General features: G+C 42.9%; 1 protein-coding gene across 1 annotated transcript in view; it reads left to right on the top strand.

Moving 5' to 3' along the window:
* The window catches only part of LOC122810502 (SH3 and multiple ankyrin repeat domains protein 1-like), a 4,213,494-nt gene that overhangs the window by 1,848,174 nt on the left and 2,350,604 nt on the right, over window positions 1-14,716 (top strand). The window lies entirely within an intron of this gene.

The following is a 14,716-nucleotide window of genomic DNA, read 5'->3' as shown; positions in this document are numbered from 1 at the left end:
CTTAACACTACTGAAAATAAGCAAAAACTTTTTAATTAAATAAATGTACTACACTGGTGTCCAGGAACATTGCAGTTATTGAAGGTTGAGAAGCGTGTTCAGCCACATACATGGAAATACAAAAAGGAATACATAGTTGAGGGAGCAGCAGTGTATGCAGTATAACCTCTCAGTAATTTGCCATGTATTATCCATCATAGTCTAACCGATGTATCTGCTATCACAGCATATATCCCATGATGTCCAGTAGCATTGTAGTACCAGGAGGAGCTTTCAGCTTCATATACTGTATACCAGCTTTAGCAGACTGGACAGGTTCCCTGTAAAATGTCTGACATTGAATAAGCTGTGTTACCTTTGTCGGGCATTGGAAAAGGCAGTTGGAAGATGTAGACCAAATACGTTTCCAAACAGAGCATACATGATGTGACCATCCTAGCTGCAATCTTCTAAATACTTCCAAAAACATCATAGAATTTGTCTTTGTGCACCTAAATGTCTTTGCACTGTCTTGACAGCTGCAAGCACAAAGTCCTGAAGGCCTGCCTCATGTTATGGCCTGCTGCATGCTAAACATTGTGTTGCTGGTGATCCTGCATACACACCCAATGTATGATAGTGATGACAGGGATGTGCAAGGACACTAGTACCATTTAATGCCTGACAACATGGTGTGCAGCTGCAACTATAGGAGATATGAGATGGCATGCTGGCACAGGTGTTATGATGAAGGCATGATATGGTACTGCTAAGAAAAGTTGCATGCATTAGTAAACGATATGCACTGATGACATGACACATGCATAGATTTCATATAAAGTACAAGAACTGAGTAAGCATGTTTAAAATACTATTTATTTAGCAAGGAATTGGATTTAGTGCATTATTAACCAAGCTAGTTGCATAGCACAGGTTGCAACAGGAAGTACAATAATACAGTGGTCTGGACCTCAAAGTTTACCATGTGATGTAGCAAATTGGGCACCCCAACAAGACTTCTCCAAGAAGTATATTCCACTTTATGTAAGTTACCTACTATCTAGCACGTGTGCAGTTGTAATGATCATGTATGTTGGCAAGGCATGTAACCTGGCTCAGCTGTGAGTCCTGACTAAGACATGTGGGCTAGTACATTTATCATGATAACAAAAGTAATGCTTCTATAGCATTTAAAACCCAACTACCTACCCAAATTTTAAGTACTACAGATTGCACTGTTTTATTGTCATTTTAGGTATTCAATAATTTCTGCTTATCTATTTTCAGCTTCCTAGAAAAATAAACTTTAATGTTTAGTAGCAATGCAATAACTTTGGAATTTCATTGTGCCTTCTTTCTTTCCCTGTCTGTTGAGCAGTTCATGTACAGTTATCTGACCACTGGTCCCTCCTCTCCATGGCATCACTGCACTGCATACCATTGGCCCATTATGAATAATTATGTAGCCACTACAAATAATCCTGTTTCAGTTAATCAACATGCAATTAATTCAAACCCAAAACATCTACAATCTTGGGAGTTTGTTATTCAAAACGGTGGCACTTACAAGTTTGCAGAATACAAACAGCACATTTTTTTATCAAGAGGTTATCCCTTCTGCACCCCTGTCATGAGGCAAGTGCCCACAATCATGAGCTATTCACATACCAACTCCAAGGTTGCACAAGCTTGGAGGAGAGACAGTGAGAACAACATAACAGCCATTCTCTAGCTATCCTTCATGTCTAGCTGCCATGGGAGGACCCCAGTTGTCTTTCATGTTTAGTGTGCTGGTGTCGATCAACTGGTAAAACAAACAGTAGGGCTTTACATATATTCATGATGATTATAATTCCATTTAACACTTCGGCAGAGAAAAGTGATAATGTCACTCTGTGCAAACAGTTTAAAGGCTAAACACACAAAACTGATTGGAAAATGTTCTAGAGTTGCATAACCCAAGGTTCGTTCTTGGTACATGCATGATACCCTGTCAGTGTTAGGTTTGTTGACCTTACGCAGTCAAAGTTTCAGAGGTTGACATATGGGGCTACTGTACTAAAGTGAGTTGACCCATATATATGTTGAAACTGCACTGCATTTAATCACTAAATCTTACTTTTAGATGTTCCTGTATTTGGTATTGCTATTTCAAGGTGGTCCTTTTGTTTTTCATCACATAGATTCATAGGTGTGTACTAGGCTCATGAATGCTAGGGCTTTTTCAAGCCTAGCTATGCATCCCAAATCTCTGACAAGTTCTGGTACTCTTGATGGGTGTGAGCAGGGGCTTGGAAGATAAAACATTTACAGGCTGCTTGTGTCCACTACAGACATAGGAGCCAAACCAGGGATGAATTTCCTGTACACCATCCTGTTATCCAAGTTACACTTGAATTGGGAAGGAACTCTGCTTCATGTAGATGGGAGAGCTTGTTCCAGAGAAGGGGTAGTCTCTGTTTTACATACCTGCTTTTCCAGCACGTCCTGTTTATACCACAGGCAAGGTTTAAGTCTTTAAAATGGGTAATTCTGATGCTGTTGTCTTGCAGATATGCTGGAGGTCCATCAAGGTGGGCTCTAACAATGCCTCGTATGCCAGCCATAGATGTCCCCTCAACAGCCTGTAGGAGAGAGAATATGGGGATAGGGTCTTGAGGTGGTCTGCACAGGACGTGTTACTTATGTCCAGTATTGTCTTGGTGAGGAACATTTGTGGATGTTCCAGTTGTTGGATGTGCCTGGTTAGTGATGTACCAAATGGAGCATTGTACTAGTTAAGTCTGATGAATGCCAAATACAGTGGACCAATGAACTCCTTGGACCTAGATATGCCATATCTTTGTTTATTAGTTGCACAACATAGAGTGATTTACTCATTACTACAGATACAAAATGGTCAAAGGCTACATTGCTGTCTATGTATGGCCACAAGTGCCTGCCTATTGGGACTCCTCTTAGGGTGTTGTCAATATGATGGTTACCTGGGGGTGGATGACTTCTGGAAGGTTACTGACGTGTTTTTTTGGCATTTAGTTTTAGTCCATGTCTCTGACACCAGTTATTTACCTATGTCAGCCCTTCCTGGAGAATGTGTTTCATTGAGGGAATCTGACTGCCCCTAATTTGAACTCATCTGCAAATTTAGTCAGCCATTGGCATTGGCCTTGACTTCAGAGAAGTAAATACCAAAAAAGGAGCAGTCCCTGGACTGATCCCTGAGAGGGACTATGCTTGTGACTGGCCTCTTTGTAGTGGCAGAATACCCAGTTCTAACTTCCTGGGTTCTGTCTTTGAGCCAGCAGGCTATAAACTGGGAAACGTAAGGGTTATAGCTAATATCCTGAGTTCATCAACAATGCCCAAATAGGGTATTGTCAAATATATTGGGCAGATCAAGGTAGGCATCGTGAACCCTTTTGCCTTCAACCATTGCTTTAATGACATTTTCAAAGAAGTCCATCAGGTTGAGTAGGCATGACCTGCCTTTGAAGTAAACCAAACTGTGTTGTGTCCAGTGTCTGGAGGTTTCCTATGTTGCTATTGCTCATTTCCATGACAATTCTTTCCATAGATTTGCATATGGGACTAGTGAGACTTGTGGTTTTGTAGCTTCCAGGGTCTGTAGTTTTCCCAGCTTTGCGAAGAGTGATAATTGTTGCTGTTTTCCAGTTGTGATGCAAAAAGCAGGTTTTGAGGCTGTAGTTAAGCAGCAGTTCCAGTAGCCCTGCTAGCTCATATTTCATGCTATTTAGAAGACATCCTTGTATATTGTCTGGGATCAAGTGATGCAGAGTTGTTGGTCTTAGACAATTAAGTACCAGTTCTGTAGTGATAGTGGCGCTATAATTGATGGTATTTCTTGAGGGAAGGTTTATGGAGGAGAGAGGGGTAATGTTTGAGCTAAATTTGTCAGCCAGTAGGTTTGCTATATCTTTTTTAATTTCTCCAAGATGTTTGGGTTTCCAGTACCATGACAGGAATATACCCCAGTCCTAAGTCAAAGTATGAATAAAGTTCATGAAATTAGTATTGTTTCAATCTTTGACACTGGCCAAAAGTGATCTCCACAGCACCTTCTGTGTAACCAGAATGGACTCTTGCTGCAATTCATATGGAGTTACATGTATTGGTAACATATCTAAATACAAATGTAATTCTTTTATGAGATGCATTGCTCCTGATACTATTGGAACTGTCTGGGTATCCTCCTTCCACACTGATTTTGTTTCTGCCTGCAAATCCAGATATTTTATGACTTTGTACTTCGCTGTATATTACCTTTGATGTTGTGGACATAGCTAAAGAATGCCTTGTGGTTGTCCATGGAGGCCAAATTTACCTCAGATTTGTCTTTGGCAGATTTTATTTGTCCTCTGTTTAGTTTGATGAGAGTGATTTTATCCTGCTGAGTGTTTCACCTCCTAATTTTTGCCATTATTTTCTTCCTTCTGTTTTATAACCTATTAATTTAAAAAAGTTCAGTTACAGGCTTGCTGTTCTTGAACTGTTTGTAAGTTTCTATGAGGCCATTTTTTGCTTGGGCTAAAGGAAAGGCTCTCTGTTGATCAGTGGCAGTGAAAAACATTGAGCAGCCTGCCTGCCCCTGTGGGAGTGGTTACTGACTTGAAACTGTAGTTTTATTGGCCATTTTGGGTCAATTCCAAAACTCCTTCATCTTCCTCTCTTAAAACCTGGTTGCCTCGTGGTTTTGGCATCTTTTCAGGCTTGTTGGCTGTTGGTGAAGCACCCACCAAGAGGAGAAAATGCTGAGAGAAGAAAGGAGCCACTTTTGAGACTTTAAGTATTTTTCCTCTGTTTATTTGCTAAGTTTTTCTGCATAGCCGCCTATTTTGAGTATTTTCTGGCTTGTTAAATTTGATTTCTGCATTAGTAACTGTATTTAGAGCACAACCTAGAGCTGTTTACTGAATTTCCTGTTTGCACTTATTTTTAAAATCGTTTTTTTCTCAAAACTTGCATTTTATCTGTCTTTGGCCTAGCACTCTTGTGTGGGGTCATTTCCTGCACTGTTATAACTTGTTGATACTTGTTAACCTCGGCTATCTCTGAAAAAACAAAAAAAAAATCTTGCTTTTTTCCCACTTTTCTGAGATTTAAAAAAGTTCAGTTACAGGCTTACTGTTCTTGAACTGTTTGTAAGTTTCTGTGAGGCCATTTTTTGCTTGGGCTAAAGGAAAGTCTCTCTGTTGATCAGTGGCAGTGAAAAACATTGAGCAGCCTGCCTGCCCCTGTGGGAGTGGTTACTGACTTGAAACTGTAGTTTTATTGGCCATTTTGGGTCAATTCCAAAACTCCTTCATCTTCCTCTCTTAAAACCCTCTTTTGCGTGGTTTTGCGTGTTTTTGTGCATAGCGCAACAGCGGGCAGCGCCGCCTAATTGGGTTTAAACTATTCTTGGCTCCACAAAGTCTGCTCCTCACTTTTTCCCTTAGAACTGCTCTATCTCTCAATTTAAACACCATATTCTCATTCTAAGGCCCTTCACTGGTCCAATTAAGTAATCCTGCAAGTTAGCACTATTAAACCATAAGCACTACTTACTCTTATACTCTCTACGATTACCCTGTCCTCTATTGGTCCATCTTAAATTCAGTTTCCCTGTTACTCTAGCATGTCCAAAGGTCAGTCAATGGTTTCCTCTCCAGTCCAGCTGATGAATCTGGGAATTTTGAGGCAATGTTACAACTATCTCATGTACACGGACAACCCTCTCCTCCTCCAAACAGGTTCAAATATATGTGATAGATGCAACTATTTAGCCAGATAGATGCAACGATTTAGCCAAACTGGAGGCTGAGCTCTCTCATCTCAAAACTGGTGTAACCAGTCAGGAGGAGAAGGTAACCTAACACAACACAATTCCAGTATCACATAGTCCCACCACATCAGCGAACCAAACACATAAATACACAAAAACATACTCGGAGGCTCTAAATAAAAATCTACCTAAGCAACAGAGACCTCCAAAGCAGACATCCAAGCAAACGCTACCTCAAAACAAAACACACACAACACATAACCCACAAAGTCAGTGTGCCAAGCAGCCACAGCCCTTAAGGCTGAATAACACACCTGATACTCTTGTTATAGGTGACTCTATTGTCAGACACACTGACATCCCGCTCACCAGGCTGAATAAAGAGAAGGTCATGGTGAGCTGTCTATCAGGTGCTAGGATCCGACACATAATGCAAGCACTCAGGTCACTCCAAAGCAAATACAAATATGACTCAGTCATTGTACATGCTGGTGTGAATGACCTGAGACATACCTCCCTGGACTACATGAAAAGAGACATAGAGGAGCTCTCTGATCATGTAGCCCAGGCTGGTATGACCCTGACCTTGAGCAGCATCTTACCCTCACCTAGAATGATGCCACAGTACAAAGACAAAATGATCGATTTTAACAATTGGCTAAAATTTTGGTGTCATTCAAAGGGGATTCAGTGTCTGTCAGCCTGGGATGACATGCTCGACAAACCACGTTGCTTCGCTAAGGACGGCTTGCACCTGTCACCACTGGGCTTTTGGATATTGGCAAAGGCTCTTGCCACCCCCATAGTGCCTTTTTTAGGCAAGGCTCAAAAGTCAAACCCACCCCCATAGACAGCACAAGGAACAAGAAACTAAGGGTAATGCTGCTAAATGCCAGAAGTCATAACTTCAAGATGCACGCACTCGAAGCTCTCTTCAGTATGGAGAACATCGATATATGTGCAGTGACAGAAACCTAGTTCAAGGCTCCAGAGAGCACCCCAGCACTACCAGGCTATACCTCGTATCATGCTTTTTGGCCCCAAACCCCGGACCAAACCACAAGTTTCCATATTTATCAAGGATATCCACACCTCCAGGTTAGTGGCATTGCACGAAGAATCGGAGACCATCCATGTGCAACTAACAGTGGGCAAGACTGCTTTTCAGTTTATAGCATCCTACAGACCACCCTCTCAGTCAAGAATCCCATTCGGCTTTCCTGAAAACATTGGAGAACATGAAGATCTCTACGAACACCATTATATTGGGCGACTTCAACTACCCAAACATTGACTGGGAGCACTACTCAAGCCCCAGCACCTTAGCCCAAAGATTCCTGGAAATTATAAACTCAAATGCTATGGAACAACTAGTCACCACTCCCACAAGAGGGGACAACATACTAGACCTGATCATTACCAACATGGGGACTCTATGCTCCACACCAGAAGTATATCCCTCATTGGTAAGATCAGACCATAAATTAATTTCACTGGATGTCCACATCCCGACCCCACCCCAGCCCAGAAAACCACAGTGAAAAACTTCTCAAAGTGAACTTCTCACTTCTCAAAACCGAAGTGGAATCCTTCAAGGCCCCAGGGCCAGTGGAAACTACAGCCCAAACTGCAGAATCCTATATAAATGCATTCTACGGACATCTCCAGGAATGCATGGATCATGCTATCCCAAACAAAACCAAGACCCAATCATCCAAAGGCAGGCGTCCAGTCTGGTGGACCCCTGCCATAAATAAACTGTACAACAGAAGGAGGAAGCTACTACATGATAGAGCAAAATCCCTAATAGGGTAGGCATCTCTGATCAGTACTAGCAAAAAATTACGATCCCTCATAAAATCCTCCAAGGCCAGCTTTGAGAGAAAAATTGCACAGGACACCAAAGACAATAGTAAGGCTTTTTTCAGTTATGTTAGAAACCTGGGATGCAACTCCCAGACTTGTTCTGAGTTGATTCTAAACGACAAAAAATACACTGAACCCACAGACATCGCCAATATCCTGGCAGACAGGTTCAGTGCAAACTTCTCCACCCCCTCCCCCAAAAGAGCAAGTATCTATCCCGGCAGAGGGCTGCCTCCCAAACATCTCAGATGCTCAGGTGAAGGCTGCCCTCTCCAAAGCAAAAAACACTGCCTCCATGGGACCAGATGGCATCCCAGGTTGCATCCTACATGAACTACAAGAGGAACTAATCCCTCAAATAAAACAGCTATACAATCTCAGCCTCACTACAGGATATGTGCCCACAGAATGGCGTACAGCAACAGTGGTCCCACTCCACAAAGGTGGAGCCTCTACGGACCCTGGAAACTATCGCCCCATAACCCTGACTAGCTTAGTCTGCAAGGCTATGGAGAGGATCATCATGGAGCTCATAAACAAAGACATTGGGGACCTACAGACACTAGATCCTACCCAGTTCGGCTTTGTCAAGGGCAGATCCTGCCTTTTGAACCTGGTTGACTTCTTTGAAACAGTCACCAAAGCCATAGATGAAGGGAAGGTAGTCCACACAGCCTATCTGGACCTTGCAAAGGCATTTGACACAATACCCCACTCGGGCATCATAGATAAGCTATCCAGCTTAAATATAAACCCCTATGTCACAAGATGTGTCGCAAACTGGCTCAAAGACAGAACCCACAGAGTGAGAGTTGCTGGAGCGATGTCAGACTCGAAACCGGTCACAAGTGGCATCCCACAGGGTTCTGTCCTGGGACCACTCTTGTTCGGTATATACTTTTCCGAGGTACAGGCAAATGTGGGAGGACTATGGCTCACCAAGTTCGCAGACGACTGCAAACTGGGCGCCATAATCTTCTCTCCAGCTGACACAAACATCCTTCAAAAAGGTCTCACAGAGACAGATAACTGGTGCCAGCACCATGGTTTAAAGCTAAATGCCAAAAAATGTATAGTCATACCCTTTGGCAAAACAATGTGCCCACAAATTACCACATAGGCAGAAACCCATTAAGTACAGAGAAAGTTATTAGGGACCTGGGGACCCAAGTTGATAGCAATCTCTCCTTTGAAAACCACATTGCCAAAGTGATTAGAAAGACCTTCTACATAGCCCACCTCATCACGAAGGGTTTCACATCTAGATCAAGAGAGGTAATCGTGCCCCTTTATTCATCCCTCATCAGGCCCATCATAGAATACAATGCCCCTTTTGGGATGTACCTTACCCGACACCTGCAGCGATTAGAAAGACCCCAAAAGTATCTCACCAAGAGGATCAAGGGTCTCAAACAGATGCCATATGCTGCTCGGTTAAAAAAACTCCAGCTCTACTCAGTTGCACACCGCCTACTTCGAGGCGATCTATGCCTAACATACAAAGCTATGTCAAATCCATAATTAATGGACATGCTCCACCTCAGTAAATCTAAATCCCTTAGAGCCACATGCTCGAGGGACTTGAATCTCAGCACAGAAATAAATAGAACTTGCTGGAGGGACAGGTTCATAACCCAGAGGCTCCCTTCCCTCTGGAATAGAATTACAGTTCATGTGAGGCAGAGCACCTCACTGAATCTCTTCAAGAAGAATCTCGATAAGTGGATGGGGGATCATAGGTTTGTCCCAGGGATTACTCCTGTGTCACTATTAGACAGAGGCACAGTAAACTAAACCTTAAAAAGGGCACAGTATACTCAAATCAAGGGGTGGCGTAAGCCATACAGAATTGGGCTAGGCTTATAATTGCCCCAGGGCAGATAGCCTAGTATGAACCTATGATGTGATTCTACGAGGGAAGCTTGTTTTTTTCTTTTTTTCTTTTACGCATTGGATCAGTAGTACTTCCTGGTGGGTACAGCTGCCTCTGTGCAGCTATCAACAGGGTCTATATTATATGAATGAAAGTTCATATAATCGAATGCTCTAATGAGCAAAAATCCTGGAAATCAAAAACGATATTGTGGGGGGCAACTTGAATGACTTTAACCTTACTCAGCCTCGTGAGAAGGGACATCAGCATGTTTCACAATGGAGTCTCCAGTGAACAGAATGTTAGATTGTGTGGTGGCCTCTCTTATGGGCTTAGATGTAGAGGCTCCATGAGATGTGGCTGTGTGTGTTGATGTGGGTGTTTCTTTAAAAGAGTGCATTCAGGGCTGCTCTGGGTATTTTTTTTGTGTACTCCATCTAGGAGATATTTAGAGTTTAAGAAGGTTACATTTAAGTGCCTTGGTATATGTTGGTCTATGTGTCTGCTTTGAACTGTGTTTGATGGGTGCAGCATGTGTACTACTGACAAACCTGAGTGATAACAGAAGTGCTTTTTTGTGAGACCTTTGCTTCCAATAACATTGTGTAAATGCATCTTTCACATACCATACCAATTTGAGAATTGGCTGTTTGCCAATAAACATGAGGCAATTTCTATATTGCCTCTGAATGCCCAAATTCACCAAGCTTGTAATGGGTATAGTGGTAAAGTTCATATCCCGGGCAATAGACCCTTTTCTGTTGATTAGCTGACTGCAGTGAGAATATAATGAAATGTCAGGAGTCTCTGGTTTGCAGCTATGGGGGCAGGGTTTGTCATTCCAGACTAGTTGCCAGGGAAGCAACCAGGTATTGGTAAAATCTCAAGGGTGCTTTTACAGGAACAATGTCAACTCAAGGTGTCTGCATCTATACAGGGCACTGCCAAACACTTGACGGGAAACTACTAAGTAAACCCTGATGATTTATTGATTATTTAGGGAGATATTCTGAACTTAGGTTAGACAGAAGCTAATCACGCAGTACTTGCTGAAAAGAAAGAATTAGATTTGCCAAGTATGATGAAAAGAGGGGAGTCACCTGTCGGGCTACTGCTTGTCTTCTACTAGTGCTGGCCTCAGCACAGCTTCACACTACAGGGGCACAGTGCTCCATTGTTTCTTCTCTCATCAGAAGCAAAACAGCATTACTAACCCCACGATCAGAAGCAGGCCACAGTCTCTCTGGTGTCTTGTCCAAGATGATGCAAAGGTCTGTATGGTTGTTGTAGCCTTTTCCTGGTAGATGCCTTGAATAAGCAACTAGGTCAGTAAGGATGGTCCAACACAAAAAACCACTGTCAGATCAGAAATGGTCAGGAATCAATGCACTCTGCTGCTTCTCCTACCAAGAATAAAATATAAGTGCAAATTCCAAGCTGGCACCTATGAAGCAGTTATCAATCTTTCTGGAAATGAGCAGTCTCCAGAAACAATTGCCCCTGTGATCCTTCTCTCACCAGGAGCAAAACAGAAGCATTAATCCCAAGATGACAACTGAAAGGCAGAATGTGGGTTCTTCAATAATTGGTGGGCTTGGACTAGATGTTTCAGATTTTAAAGATAAGAGAAAAAAATGAGATAATATCCTAAGAGTTGCAGTGTGCACTAAGCAGTTGGATATGAACGAGGGGATAACTTAAGCTTTAGCTGTCTAAGTGGAGAGTCACTAAATTTAAGAGAGTAAGATATATTAGAAGCAGGTTGGCAAGCTGTAATGTTAGTGTTTCACTGCTGCAGTCCTAACCAATTGGTTATCCAGCTCCCGGTAGCTCTCGATCAGCCAGAATACCAAAGGTAAGTAAAAATGATGGCTGTTGTCAGTTGTAAAGGATGTCAGGGTGTCTGATAAAAAAGGAGGCAGCCGATGTCATTTCCTCAGTCTTCCTTGCAGCAGAGCCTGAAGCAGAAGCATTTCTTGCACGAGTGCCAGTTGGCAGTTTACATTTTTTGTTTCTGACTACAAAGTTGAAGTCAACTACAGCTAAGTACCCCATCAGAGATCCTCTTTTCTTGCCTTCACGAATGTCAGAAAAGGTTAATAATTGTCTTACCTGTGGAAAGCAGATTCCCCATAGAGATTTTCATTCCTATTGTATTATTTTTTTAGGCCTTGACCACGACGTTCCTAACTGTGATCTTTGTGCTTCCTTTAATACACATACTATTCGTCGTCGGGCTAAGCATTTTGGAGTTTGGCCTAAGTTTGTCAGTATGGTGTCTGCTGGTCTTCAGGCTTTGGATATCCCCAAGAAGCGTAAAGATAAGGACTGCAACAGGCTTCTGAAGGTGAAGTCCTCGGATGATGTTAGGTTGGTCGTCAGTCATGCAGTAGCCAGGCAGGTGCCTTTGCAGCCCTGCAGCCCACAGATTTTCAACCGTAGGCATCGGTTGAGACCGTTTCAGAGGCCCCCAGGCCTCTGAATTTCATTTTTGCCTTCTGACCTTCTGCCTGTTACCTCTTCAACTGGATCCAGAGCCATGAAGCTGACTCCGGTGTCCAAGACCTCCATTCTTTATTCAGACAGCAAGCTCATGCTGACTAATTCGGCAGTTGCCAGGCCTCCTGAGTCCTTTAGACTTGCAGGTAAATCTTCCAGTCATAAGCATGTGAAGAAGCAGGCTCCAGTTTCCTTTCATTCCCCTCATTCTCAAATGGTTAAAATGGCTGATGACCTTTTGACTCTTATTAGGGGTTCACAGCCTCCTCCTTCAAAAAGAGGTAGGGATGTCTCTCCTGAGGCTTTGTCCTTTTCAGGTTCTGATACTTCTAACATTTCTGTTGATAAAGAAGGTTCTCAAGCTTTCTCTCCGTTTAAGGATTTAGATGCAGAGGAGTCCATCCCTTTTGCTTCTCCTCCAGAAGATTTCTCTTTTGGTGATACTTTAAATACTCTCAGGGAGCATTTTAAATGGGAAAGTCAGGATTATCCCCTTTCTAAGAAAAGGATTAGGGAGTTTTTGGACTTGCCTCAGCATAAGCCTTTGGCTATTCCACCTGTGATGGAAGTGGTTGATGTTTTCCTGGAAAATTCCTTGACTTCAAATTTGGTTTCTCCTGCTCCCAGGAAACCTGACAAGTACTATAGAGTCCCCTGATTCTCATTTGCTTCTTTTCAGGAATCCATTTGCTGATGCAGAGGTAATTTCTCAAGGCCCTAAAGGAGTTAAGGCTACTGTTACTTAAAATCCTGTTCCTTCTGACAGGGAATCCAAGAACTTAGATAGGTGGGGTAAAAAGGTTTATACCTCTGCCACTCTTGCTACTAGGTCTACTAATTGTCTTTTTCATATACTGAAGTACCAGCAGCACACCTTGGAATCTAGCAAGTTTAGGATAGCAGGTGTGCCTCAGTTGGAGAGAAAGGATATGCTGGATTTGTTGAATTCTAAGAGTCTAGTCAATAAACATTCTTTACATTGAGGTTTTGACATTCTAGAAGCCTCTTGTAGGGCTACAGCTACTGGCTCTGTTATTAGAAGGCACACTTGGCTCAGGGAGCAGCCCCTACCAGAATCTGTTAAGGCTAAGCTTTTAGATGTACCTTTGCATAACGACAGTCTTTTTGGCAGCAAAGCAGAGGAAGTGCTCAAGAAGATGGAAGACAAGGCCAAGTCTATGCAGACAGACTTTCTACAAGTTCAGCCTCCTCGCTTTAGCAGGAATTACCCTTCTAGGAGTTGGATGTTCCCTGATACCAGCAGACAGAGCCGTTCTAGGACTAGAGGTTACAAATCTACTAGGGGACAGGTGGCTAACCCTCAAAGGTCTAAACGTTGGCAGGCTTCCTCTTCCAAGGTGGGAAGTTTTAAGCCTGCATCTCAGTCTAAACATTCTGAATGACTCTCTCCAACTTCTGCTTGATCTTGCCTACCCAGGGAGTCCTTTAGGGGAAGATTGGCCCTTTTTACAAATGTCTGGGCCACCATCACGGGCAACAAATGGGTACTCAAAATTGTATCCCTAGGGCACACGTTTCTTTTCCACACCTTTCCAATACCCAAACAATTCGCAGGCGCTCCTCCAAACCAAAGGGCAGTAGTAGAAAAGTAAATTTTGTCTCTGTTACATCTGGGAGCAATAGAATCAGTTCCTGCTCAGCAGGTAGTTCAGGGTTTATATTCCAGGCTTTTCCTAGTTCCAAAAAAAGAAGGCACTTGGCATCCTATTCTAGATCTATCCATCCTGAATGCTTTCTTGATAATTCCAAAGTTCAAAATGCTCACTCTGCATCAGTTGCTACCAATGTTAGAAAAGGATTCCTGGCTGGTAATGTTGGATCTCAGAGAAGCTTATCTGCACATTCCTATCAGTGAAAATTGCAGGCAATACCTTCATTTCAGGGTGGGCAAGCAACATTATCAGTTATGTGTGCTGCCCTTTGACTTATCTACTGCTTCCAGAGTTTTCACAAAGTGCCTGCCTCCAGTCATTGCTTTTTGCAGGCAAAAGAAAATTCAGATTTATCCATACTTGGACAACTGTCTAATTTAAGCAAATTCTCAGGAACAGCTGTTAAAGGATCCTCTCTCTTCCCTGGGTTACACTCTCAGTGTGGAAAAATCAAAAATGGTGCCATCCAAAGAGATAACATTCCTGGGACCTAGTCTGAACACAGCCACCCGGATGACATATCTCACCCAGAAGAAGCAGACAACTCTTTCAGTTTACTTCAAGGACTTGGCAAGCATGTCCCAGCTCCCTGCAAGCTCTGGGATTCATGGCCTCTTGCATTCTCCTGATTCCATATGCAAAACTGCATATGAGGAAATTGCAATGGTACCTCAAGAACACTTGGTGTCAACACACATAGGACCTGGATGTGATAATTCCTCTGTTTCCATGTCTGCAGACAGAGTTTCTATGGTGGGCAGCAGCCTGTCTACAGAAGAAAAAGCATGCCTTTTCGCCCACCTCTGGCCACTCAAGTTCTTAGCACATATGCATCTGACTATGCCTGGGGAGCTCACTTGAATGGAAGATGCATACAGGGAAGTTGGAATGCCCAACATATGCACCTGCACATACATTTAAAGGAGTTGATGGCAGTCCAGCAGGCCTTACTAGCTTTCAAGCATCTTCTTTCTCCAGGGACCCTGCTTGTCAGGACAGACAACACCACAGTCATGTGGTGCATCAACAAGCAGGGAAGGACTC

The sequence above is a fragment of the Protopterus annectens genome, chromosome 9.part0, assembly GCF_019279795.1.
Source record: "Protopterus annectens isolate FY-2018-M chromosome 9.part0, PAN1.0, whole genome shotgun sequence".
In the NCBI taxonomy this organism is placed as follows: domain Eukaryota; kingdom Metazoa; phylum Chordata; order Ceratodontiformes; family Protopteridae; genus Protopterus; species Protopterus annectens.
The sequence above is the reverse complement of the archived record's forward strand: the minus strand, read 5'-3'. Positions and strand labels throughout refer to the sequence as shown.